The sequence below is a fragment of the Bidens hawaiensis genome, unplaced genomic scaffold (assembly GCF_021521415.1).
Source record: "Bidens hawaiensis isolate Kalapana, Puna unplaced genomic scaffold, B.hawaiensis_p1.1 tig00009951_1, whole genome shotgun sequence".
In the NCBI taxonomy this organism is placed as follows: domain Eukaryota; kingdom Viridiplantae; phylum Streptophyta; class Magnoliopsida; order Asterales; family Asteraceae; genus Bidens; species Bidens hawaiensis.
In genome coordinates, this window is record NW_027491753.1 from 587,152 (window position 1) to 600,422 (window position 13,271).

Here is a 13,271-nt window from a genome sequence, read left to right on the forward strand (position 1 = left end):
TTTTTTTTCCTAGTCAACCCCATCTGAATTATTGTCCAGTCCTTGATTAGACAAAAGAAACTCAACAAACTTTTGTTGTTGACCTAGGATGATCGGCGGCAGAAGCAACAACAAACGATTTATATGGATAATGAAGCAATCAAATACACACAAACATAAATCGCAAACAGAAAAGAAGAGCAAAGAATTTTTGTGGATAGATAATGTAGCATATATATATTTAAGTGAAAATAAGTCTATAATTCATCTTTTTTAATAATGCATGTCTTCAAATTCTTTTAAAGTTTAAATACTGATGGTGCAACTAACATGAGTGACATTAAAATTTTTTGAGAACAATGTAATTGATTTATATGTTTGTCAACACACATTGCTTAAAAACAACTACAAAATCAACGAGCTAGTGATGGAGTGGTAAGGAAGATACTTGGTGTTTTATGTGATTCAGGTTCGAATCATGCCCCCAATATTTAGTTTCAGAGGCATCAGGGTGATGACGTGAGAGTAGACGAATATGTGGTTTTCACTAGTTGTATCCTTGAACTGAACATGTTTTATTCCTTTCCTTTCCTAGATTATGTATCAACTCCATTGTTTGCCGGCTGAGTAAACCTCCAATTCTTGGTTCTTCATTGTTGATGAAAACAAATAATAATAAAGCCTCAGATTAATATGACAGGACGAGGAAGATAATTAAAAATATATTAAAATGATGTGAGCGTCAACTGAAATTCCAGATCACAAATCTAATTTATGGTTTCTACATTTTCATCCGAAAAGTAGCAGAAGACTATACCATTAATTTTTCCATTATTTTTGTTAATTTAAATGAAGGTTGTAAAAGTATATTTTTCTTATTTTCATCTCACCGAATTAAGAATTAGAGGTTTTCAATTTAAATGAGGTTGAATTAAGAATTAGAGACTCTAAATTATATAGTTTAATAGAGAGAAAACTTAATTAAGAAAAGAATAAAATCAGTTGTTTGGAAACTTTTAATCAGAACTACGTAGTTTTGATGGTTTCACGTGTAACTTTAGATGCTTAACAGCCTCATATTCACTTTCCCCATATATATTATAGGTTCCCCTGTCATATTATCGAGAGCATACAATAATAATAGTAATACTAATAATAATAGGTAAACATGCAGGTAAATGGTAGTATAATTTTACATTACGAATATGCATTTCTCTATTTATCTCCTATTTATTAGAAAAATATGTTTTATTAGCATATAAATAACAAAATATAGCCTTGCAATAAAAATAATTATTAACTTAATTATGTGCTCTCAAATCCTTCTTTTAGCTACCTTCATGACAGTATCCCATTATTGGCACATCCTTTTTAGTAGTTAAAATATAATATAATATTTTTAGATATTATCTAAATGAAAAATAATAATTATTAAACAGGTGCCTTGCCACGCGGGCTTATAATTTAAGGCCTTTTTGGTCTCATCTCGAATCACGTTTCCTGAATTTATCATAAAAAAATCATCACAACTTATTATTTTGAACAAGGTTGTGAATTGTGATTGTTTAGTTATAAGGCGCAAAAGCTTTACACGCACAAAATAAAAACATCCTAATCAAGTGGGTCCTTTAGCCATGATACATGTGGTTACAACTAGTAAGTTGAAATTTAAGCGTGTTCAAAGGCGAAAAGAGGAAGAACTTTCGCTAAAACCAAACAAGTTACATTCAACTACGACTCTAATATTTAATAAATTATTGGTTTTTACTAGTATATCGTAAGTTCATAGGTTAAACGTACTAGTACTCCTATCACATTTCACAATTCGTCTTCACCAAGAGACATACAAAATATCATAATGGTAAACCTTGGTAAAATATTTAATGTATCAAATATACATAAGTTTATTTGATGAGACTCACATAAGAGTATCATGTGTATTAGGTAAGCCGAAATTTAATTGTCATGTTCGTTACTTTTGTTTGTTGTGTTGTGATTTTCTTTATCTTTGTTACACGTTAATGATCGGTATATACCATAATCGTTTGATAAGAGTTCTTATGAGGCATAGTTAATCTATTAATAATAATCGGGAGATTGGCTAACACAATCTAACAATAATTAGTAAAAGAATAGAAAAGAAAAATAAAAAAGTAATTACAACTCGCTTACCCATTATCCAGATGTAGCTCGCTTTGTGTTATATAAAATATTAGAACCAAAAAATTACAACTCTGTAGACTCACCTTTTGTTAAATGTTATTATAACTTAATCAGAGTTTCTTATCAAGACAAGTTCTAATTAATCTTTTAATTATAATAATTGACATGAAATTAGATTCGACTTTTATTTAAAGGTCATTTTCCCTCTCGAAAATTTCACATCATTATAACATCCACTACACCCCAAATATGTCAATCACTCAATTTGAAATCACCTCACCTCACCTCTCCTCTTTTAAAGTAATATTAAAAAAAATTAATATATTATGTTAATTTCAATTATTCTTAATTTTCATTTTTATCAACATCGGAATATATAAATACCACATCATGATAAGGTAATAAACTTGGAAATTTAATGCATTATTTGGTATCAAAATAACAAATTATATATAAATGCAACTTTAGAAGTGTAAACTGCGGAACATGAAAATGATTATATTTATTCACATAGTTTGAATAAATTATACGTTAAATAATAATGTGGAATATATAACAGTCATTTTCATAGTTCTCGATCCAGAAAACGATATATATCTTGAAACTTAATTTACTAACTGGGTTTATTTAACTAAATAGTCATGTAAAAGATTATAACGTCTTCAAATATCAAGACTGTGGAAGACTATAACTTGTCAACAAATCTCACTAAATTCTTCCCTAAACTACCGGGCCCGTTACTCAAAATGTTAATATACAATATGACAACTTAATTACTACGTCTAGTGTTAGCTTCAAGAATATATAATATATGCTGAATCAAGTATCAAGTGCGCGTACGTTCATGAGTTCTAGGAGCGAATATAGTTATGCCCGTTAATTTACGATAATACGTAAAGACACCTCTTTGTTTGTAATCACATGTCAATCATATATCGAAGTATTAAACTTAGGCACGTATTTGTGATTCATAATCTTACAAAATGTCATTAAAGAAAGTATATATAACAAGCCTATACCTTAAGTAAAAAAGATTTAGTATTTCACTATATTTAACTATTTTAATAATAAGACCTAATAAGGCTTTTAGAGATGGCGGAGATTAAGTAAAGTAAAATGACAATGAATACCAACTTTTTGGCTTCCTAACTATCTCACAATGTCTTAAGTACTTCAACTATTAAATTCATTCAATACACGTAATTAGAAAAAACCCTTGGAATACATACATACATGTGCATAAGGATTTGAATGAATTTTGGGTATGCACTAAGAACAAATGTAACATACTTAAAATTTGTGCATAAGGATGGATATTAATTAATAATTTAAAAACTATTACACAAAACAAAAAGGAACATTAATTAATTAGTCCTAAATATTAATTAGAAGGACATATCCATGAACCTTCATTACCTTGAAGTTGATCACCACTAGCACTGAATGCATTCATCTCTAAAGCGGCATTTAACTTTGAGCCCCCAATGTTTTGAGTATTACCATTAATGACCCCCTCGAAAGTTTCAAGCTTCCCATTCTGGTCCTCCCCCCGTCGCTTGGGTTGGTGCGGAAGTGAGTTTTGTAGAAGAGATTGGAAGGAAAACATGGGGGAGTTTTGTTGTAAGTCTAGGAAAGTGGAAGGTTGTTTTTGGAAGTTAGAAGGGGAGAAGTGGTAATTACTAGTTGTTGTTGTATTGTTATGAATATTATTATTGTTATTGCTTGATTCTGCAACAATATTAATATTATTATTGTTAAGAAAGGGTGGGTGTTGGTGTTGGTGTTGGTGTTGGTGTTGGTGTTGAGATTGAATTTTGGGTCGGAAGAGGTCGAGGCGGCGAGTGAAGGGAGTGTTGGGGATGCCGGTGAACTCTTGAACCATCTGGCGGAAGTTGGTGGTGTCAGTGGTGAGGACGGTGGTGGGTGCACGGCGGGAGGCTCGGGTACGTTTCTTGGGGTTGTTTACTCCAATCTGATGAGTTTTAGTAGTAGGGTTTTGGTGGGTGAAGGTGGTTGGTATGGTTTGGGACCAGCTAGGGTCTTGGATGGATGATGATAATAAGGAGGAGGTTGGTGGTGGGTGGTGAAGGTGGTGGTGTTGTTATATGATGGTTGTTGAAGGAGCTGGTGGTGGTTAAAGTTGGTGGTGGGATTATTATTATTAATAAGGAAATTATTAGCAGCAGAGATGGATTGGGATTGAGATTTAGTTGAATCATCGCATTCATGCTCGGCATCTGCTCCTCCTCCGCCGCCGCTAGAAGATTGAAAGCTGCCACTGTTACTATTGGACTCCATCATATTATTTTATTATTATCAAATGAAAGTAGAAATGAAAGAGAGACACAATTCAAGAGATTTTTTTTTTATTTTATGATCAAACAAGAATCTAAAGGGAGGAAAGGAAGGGATAGTTTTGTATTTCACTATTTTCTTTTCTTTTCTTTTCTTTTCTTTTTCATACAATTAAAGAATTAATAATTTAGAACGTATATTCATCAACCGGTTATCCCTTTTTCTTTCTTTTTTTCTTCCCATGACGACATCACGTACTAATTACGTTATATATATTATCAACACATTTTATTTACTTATTAATTATTGTGTTAAACCATTCTCTTTTTTTTTTCTGTTTGATAAATTACACTTTTTTTCTTTTTCATAATATTATTCCTAATTTGGTCGCATGTACTTTTCTCAAGTTTTCAACTCATTTTTACCCAAATAAATCAAAAAATATTCAAAGCGATTATGGCCATTTAGGCTCTAAACAAACCAAACATTTAGCAAACAGTTTGTAAATCATTCGACGAAAATTCGTTTATTTTCATTTGTTTAATAGATGAACGAACATAAAGAACAAATTTCGTTCGATTAGTTAAACAAACGAACACAAACATAGCCCCCGTTTATTTAATTGTGTTCGTGAACATTTGTTCATGTTCGTTTATATAGTTGTTCATGAAAGTTTTTGTACAATATCTATATTATCTAAACATTTTATTATTACCTAACATAAAATAGGAAACTATATCTCTTGACCTTATTTATAGAATTTCACTGCGTAAGATTGTTGCGATTGTTACTACACACAATAGTAGACCCAACAACTTTTTATGCTAGTGTTACGATGTTTCGTTACTCAAATGTAATTCGACGAATATTTTTTTTTCTTTGGTAGGGTCACATAAAATTCAATAATGTACACTTTGAGGTTAACAGATACATATAATGACAATAAAAAAAACTGTACATTTTCTTTTTAGCTGTGACTTTAATCTTGGCTTTAAATGGTATAGTATCGGTACTATTAGAACAAGTATCGGTATTTGTTTATATGATTCACAATCGATGTTACATATTTGATTATTTTCAAACATGATGTTTTATACAGTTTTTTATTTAAAACTGAATTGCTGCAACGCACGAATAGAACCCACTCGTTAGAAACAAAAAAAAAACATGGTTTAGATTAAAATGAATTACGTGTTGAAATTAAAGTCCCTAGCTAGCTTGTTGTTATAGTATCCATGATTGTATATGGCTTTAACCTTTGATCCCACTCCCACACCATGTTTTAATTCGTATGTGGTCCTTAATGTTTTTCTAGTTGGTACTTGGGAGTTAATAATGTTGCGTATTGTCTCGCACCTAGCTAGTATGTATAGGTTGGGCCTAAAAACAATCTTAATTATAACTTTTAATAACCTCTATTTTACATGTCTTTAATGCTCATTACTAGAAAAAAGGCCTTCATTGACACGCATTGCATGTCATTAATGGGTACTTATGACACGCAAATGCGCGTCAAGGAAGCCCCTGTCATAAATTGAACATGGCACGCTTTTGCATGTCATATTTATTGACACACATTAATAACACTCATTTGTGACACACCTTTTTGACATGCATTTATGACGCGCTTTTAAAACCAGTGTTTACGACACCCATTAACGACATGCATATATGCGTGTCATAGTATAACCTTTTTTTAAAAAAAATGTTTTCTATAGTTATTAATATTTCCATTAATTACTAAAAATATAGAAGCAAAAACTACGCATTCAATTTCTAAATTAAACATGCTAAATCAAAATATTACATATATCCCTAAGTTAACAAAAGTATCGGTTAATATTTAATACCATACATATCACTATCAAAATATAAACTGTCGTATACGTCGACCATTCTTCTTGAACCGCATCGACAACCGCATGCGTGTATTTGTATTTGCCTCCCCAAACCTAAGTTTAAAATAAACAAAGAAAACGTTAATATATATATATATATATATATATATATATATATATATATATCACCTTTAACAAGCATGCAAGTAGTATGCTATACCAAATTAAAAGATTCCATTTTTAATATAGTGTATATCACAATATATTACACAGTAGGTATAATGTTTAAAAAAAACCACCCATGTCATATCATATGCGATCATAAAGTTACTGCACTATAAAGCTTCTTTCATTCCGAATCTGCTTCTTTCAACCCAAATACCGACCCAACTACACAGTTTCGGGTTTGGGTTTGACGCTTAATCGGGTGGGGTAAATCAAGTCGGGTTCGGTATTCGAATAGGGTTAAAAAGGACACCCCCAATTCAAAGCAAACAAACATTTCAAAACCTTTATAATTTTAACAAGAACTTTATAAGGGTCGGGCGTTCACGGTTTCGGTTTTTATGGTTCTTAAGTCAAACCAAGAGACAAACTGTTATAACAGAAACCAAACCGTTGAAAATTAACAATGAACCAAACTAAACCGTTCTTAAAAGTTTAGTACCGATTTGGTTTCACGGTTTGAGCTTATTGTGCTTATAAAAAAGTTAACTGTTAAACTACACTTACATTGTTATCAACGAGTATTTGAACTTTTAAGTCGTTCATGAACGACCTCCTACATGACATTTAAGCATAGGCTGCTGTCACACCCTCAAAATCCGCTAACGGAGTTATACCGTCAGAGGGTGTGAACTAACAGGATCGGAATCATTAGTTATAATCAAACACCATGTTTAAAGTTTTCAACCCAACAGGACATTAAGTCTTAAATAAAAATGCGGAAGCGTAAATTGTAAACCAAAAAGTTTGCGCCACACAGGACGATTTAAAACCCAAGTTATTAAGATAAAAATTAAAAGAAGTTTTCAAAGCGATGGTGTTTAACGAATGCATGTTCCTATACCGCGCGCCCGCCTCGGCTACCTGAGAATAACATACTAAAAGTGTCAACACAGGGTCGGTGAGTTCACATGTTTATATAAATAAAGTGTTTGCGTTTGCGTTTGCGTTTGCGTTACCAGAAAGTGTTAAGTCAATTATATATCAATAGGTAGCTAACCTATCAAGCATGTATTACTAAGTGTTCGACACCGAAGCTGACTGTTTATCAATTGCCTTGCCACCATGTCAACCACGACCATAGTAATGTGTTAGCCAAGATTACACCCACTCAACCTACAGTCAAGTTTAGAGTTGGGTGGGGTTTGTTAAACCCAGTAGTACTACTCAACAGTGACTCGCTATTATCCAAATATTAACCGGTTCGATGTTATGAAGGATTTTGGTTGGTTTGTTTGCCATTTAGCCTTACAAGTGATATATAAAAACTAAACAAAATCTACAGCGTTGGAGTATGTATCTCCCCCAAATAAAAGCTTTTAAAAAGAGTAAAAAGGGGACGTGAAACTCACTGTTTGCGAAGATAACCAAAAAGATCCGAGAAAAAGGTGTGCGTCACAGAAAATCCTCAATAGTGTTCTAAAACAAGAATGAGATTTTCTAAGTATTGGAACTATTATTGAGTCTCTAGACTCGGCACATAATACCTATGCATGAGATACGTTTCGTGTTTCGTTTGTGAATTATGTGTGACTCGACAAACACATTGGTGACACGTTACATGTGTAAACAACTACATAAGTATCAAGTACTAACATTGTACATTACTAGTAATTATTCCCCACAAGGGCAATTTAGTCAAAAACATAGCAAATATCGATCAACAAACATGTTTCATGTATTTTCACATAGTTCAGCAGCTAGTTTTATCAAGACAGAATTCTACTTGGAAATATTACTCAATTTAACAGATCATAACATATCAATTAATTTACCAAAAATCGTCACAGAAGAACACATGAGCTAGGACTATTTTTATTGTATTTTTATTCCACATAGATTTCTCACAATAATCAAAACATTACAGTAAACTCACAGCAGTCAAAATCATGCGCAACATAATGATATTTGTTATTCCCGTTAAATGGTAAATTCAATTAATGCAAGACCAATTGAGTTAGATTCTTAACTCAAAATGTTAACTTCCAGAAGTGGAACCAGCCCATTTGGTCTTGTAGTTTATGAGATATGATAATTTCAAAGCAGCTTAACAGCAGACCTCACAATTCAGACTTGCACTACAGTTTTGTAAAATAATAAAAGTTTTTTACACGTCCAAAAATTACAAATTTTGACTCTTTAGAAACTAAACTCAACCTAGTACACTGTAGTGTTAATAATTTCGACCAATTACCACATTAATATCCAGTTACAGTCGTCTAAACATCAATTTAGCAATCTGTCCAGTACCAGTTTACATCAAAACTCCACATAACAACAGTCTATGAACCATAATCCATGCATATAACACTCTAGACACAAGATTTACCAACCATGCATATCAATTTTATGTACACACATAGTTAGGGTTTTACTTGAAAGTTTAAAATCAAAGAACAAGTAATTAACAAGCAATTGTAACACAACTAATTATCAATTCACTAGCAAATCATCATCAAACATGCAATCAAACCCTAACTCATCTTAATCATTAATTTTGAGAATTAGGGTTTTGATTAACCCATTCAATATTAAATTAAACACATAGAATGCAGAGAGTAGTTGTTAATTACCTTTCTAGCACCTTAATTCTTCAACAAAACTTGAAACAAGGTTGTATGTATGTGTGTGTGTGCTCACGGCTGCCAAAGGAGAGGGAGAGGGGGTGAAGGCCGACCGGTTATGGGGAGGGGGTATGGGGTTAGGGTTTCAATGGTCCCTCTACTTCTAGTTGTTCAAACTCTAGTGTAAAACAATAACTCTTGTCTCTTGCGTTTAATATTTCACATACATATCAAGTAACATATAGGTTAACACATAATTATCAAGTATTTATCGTTTGATATTTGTCGTTTGTTCACCAATGGTTTGAGTCAACTCGTTTGCGTTTCGGTGCAATCCCGAAAGACTACATGTGTAGTGATTGTCGAGCGTCATTCAAAACCCTAGTTTAAATGTAATGAGATGTGCGTTATAGTTCTAGTGATCTTAAGTTTGAATTGACGGAGTTCGGATTAACGGAGTTAACCTGAAATTGACGAGTGTCACATCATTCCCATGTTGAAAGAATTTTCGTCCCGAAAATTTGAGTCAAGTCGCGATGGGTGTCTGAAAAAGGCAAAAATTTTCAGTTTGTCATATCATCCCCTAGTAGAAAGAAATTTCGTCTCGAAATTTAATTCATACCTCTGGTGATTTCTGGCGGTTTGTCGGCTTTCGCGGTTTTCGGTGCTTGGTTAGCCCTTCAAAAAGGTGAGGATACTTCTTCATCATTTGATCCTCGCGTTCCCACGTGAACTCTGGTCCACATCTCGAGTTCCAACGAACTTTAACGATTGCAATTTTGCTGTGTTTGAGTGTTTTGGTTTCCCAATCCAAAACTTCGACTGGTTCTTCGATGAATCGTAGTTGTTCATCAACTTGCAACTCGCCCAAAGGAACTGCTTGGGTTTCGTCAGAAAGACATTTCTTCAAGTTGGATACATGGAAAACGTTATGTACGCCACTGAGTTCTGTTGGTAAATCCAATCGGTATGCTACCGGACCAACGCGTTCTATTATCCGGTATGGGCCAACGTATCGTGGGTTGAGTTTGTTTCGCTTTCCAAAGCGGACTACACCTTTCCAAGGTGAGACTTTGAGTAAAACTTGGTCGTTCACTTGGAATTCCAGAGGTTTTCGGCGCTTGTCGGCGTAACTCTTTTGGCGATCTCGTGCTGCTGCCATGCGGTTTCGGATTTGGACAATCTTTTAAGAGGTTTCAAGTACTCATTCTGGACCAGTGATTTGGCTATCACCCACCTCTGCCCAGGAGAGAGGTGATCGACACTTTCGTCCGTACAACGCTTCAAACGGTGCTGCTTTAATGCTTGCGTGGTAGCTGTTATTATACGAAAACTATACCAGAGGCAAGTGAGGTTCCCAACTTTTTCCGAAATCCAACACGCATGCACGCAACATGCCTTCTGAATGGTGCGTTCACAGGCTCATATCAAGGCGGGTGCCTAGTGCGCTCAATAGCGACTTCCAAAAGTGCGAAGTGAAACGAGAATCTCGATCAGATATGATTGAGACAGGCACTCCGTGTCTAGACACTACTTCTTTCATATAGATGCGAGTCGGTCTTTCCATTTTGTCCGATTCCTTGATCGCTAAGAAATGCGCAGACTTAGTCAACCGGTCAACGATCACCCATATGGTATCGCATCCCGTCGGTGTTTTGGGTAATCCCGTGATGAAATCCATGGAAATGTGTTCCCATTTCCAAGTTGGAAGTTCCGGTTGCTGTAGCAGACCAGATGGTTTCTGATATTCTATTTTGACTCTTGCACAAGTCAAACATTTGCTCACGTAGGTGGCAATGTCGGCTTTCATGTTTGGCCACCAGTAAAGTGCCTTTAGGTCGTGGTACATTTTATCTGTGCCAGGGTGGATGGAATATCGGGACTTGTGTGCTTCGTCCATTACTAGGGTTCTCAACTCTCCGTATCGAGGAACCCAAATCCGGTTTTCGAAATATCGGACTCCGTCCGGTTTGGTTTCAAGTTGATTGTTCATGCCCCGTATGAGCTCTGATGGGAGATTGTCGTCCATCAAGGCTTCGAGTTGAGCATCACGAATCTGATCGGGTAAGTTGGCGTGAATCATGAGTTGTAATGCTCGCACTCGTCTAGGTTTGTCGGTTTCTTTTATGCTGAGAGCATCGGCCACTATATTGGCCTTGCCAGGGTGGTACTTGATGGCACAATCATAATCCTTAAGCAGCTCGACCCAACGACGCTGTCGCATGTTCAGCTCATTCTGATCGTAGATATGTTGGAGACTCTTGTGGTCGGTGTAAATGGTAAACTTGGTACCGTACAAGTAATGCCTCTATATTTTAAGAGCAAACACCACAGCTCCGAGTTCCAAGTCATGGGTCGTGTAGTTCTTCTCGTGAATCCGTAGTTGTCGAGAGGCATAGGCTATAACCTTCTCGAGTTGCATCAACACGCAACCGAGACCTTGTATCGATGCATCACAGTGCACTTCAAAGTTTTCCGTTCCCTCGGGGAGGGCTAGGATAGGGGCGCTACAGAGTTTGGTTTTCAGCAGTTGGAAGGCAGATTCCTGCGCGTCACCCCAATTGTACTTAGTACCCTTGTGAGTCAAAGCAGTGAGGGGTTGAGCAATCTTTGAAAATCCCTCGATGAAACGTCGGTAGTAGCCAGCCAGTCCTAGGAATTGTCGCACTTCAGTCGGATTCTTAGGTGCTTCCCAGTTTTTGATGGCCTCTACCTTGCCGGGATCGACATGGATTCCATTCTCATTGATCACATGTCCTAAGAAGTGAACCTCGCGAAGCCAAAATTCGCATTTCGAGAGTTTAGCGTACAGTTGTTCCTTCTTCAGCAATTCTAAGATCAACCTCAGGTGTTCTTCATGGTCGGTCTTGTTCTTGGAGTAGACGGGGATATCATCAATAAAAACAATCACAAACTTGTCGAGGTACGCCTTGCATACTCTGTTCATGAGATCCATGAATACGGCTGGTGCGTTGGCTGAAAACTCGTAGTGACCGTACCGAGTTCTGAAAGCCGTCTTTGAAATGTCTTCTTCGCGCACTCTTAATTGATGGTAACCAGATCTCAAAACGATCTTCGAGTAGTAACTCGATCCTTGCAGCTGGTCGAAGAGATCATCAATTCGGGGTAAGGGATAACGGTTTTTAACCATCACCTTGTTCAGTTCTCGGTAGTCGATGCACATGCGGAAAGTCTCGTCCTTCTTTCGAACAAATAAGACAGGAGCTCCCCATGGTGATGAGCTGGGTCGGATAAAACCTTTATCCAACAAATCTTGTAATTGACTGAACAACTCTTGAAGCTCCGCCGGTGCGAGCCGATACGGGGCTCGGGCTATGGGTGCTGCACCGAGGGCCAATTCGATTTGGAATTCGACTTGTCGAATAGGTGGGAGTCCAAGCAAAACCTCCGGGAAGACTTCCGGAAAATCTCGCACAATCGGTATGTCTTCGATTCGCTTCTCCTCCGCGGGTTTCTCAACAATATGAGCTAAAATCGCTGGATGGCCCTTTCGCAAATATTTCTGCGCCTTCATGAGGGTGATGACGCTTGTAGTCATGCCGCTCTTCTCGCCCTGTATCGAGATGATTTCGCCGGAAGAGGTAGTGATATGGACTATCTTGTCGTGACATATAATCTCAGATCTATTCTAGGATAGCCAGTCCATGCCGACAACGACATCGAAACTACCAAGCGTAAAGGGTATGGGGTCGATATCGAAGGTATGACCCGACAGTTTCAACTTACATCCCGCTAGTACATGAGTTGTTTCTATAGACTTACCATCAACTAATTCAATAGGAAACTTAGCATCTAACGGGGTTGGAGTTAAGTCTAAGAGTTTACTAAAGGCTTTCGATACAAAACTCCTATCAGCTCCAGTGTCAAACAAAATAGAAGCAGAACAGTCGTTCACAGGGAACTTACCGGTAACCATATTCGGATCGCTGCGGGCCTGGCCCGACCCAATGACGAAAGCTCTACCTTTACCACTGCTCCCGCCACTGTTATTGCCTTCATTGTTCTCATTCTGCTTCAGTTTGGGACAATCCTTCCTGTAGTGACCTTCTTGACCACACTCAAGCACCCTTTCGTCGCTGTAGGCTGTTTAGGAGCACCCTTAGCCGCTAGGTCTCCCCTACAGTCCTTGGCCTGATGACCCAATTTACCACATCGCAAACACTTGATACGGTCTCATGGGCCAGCA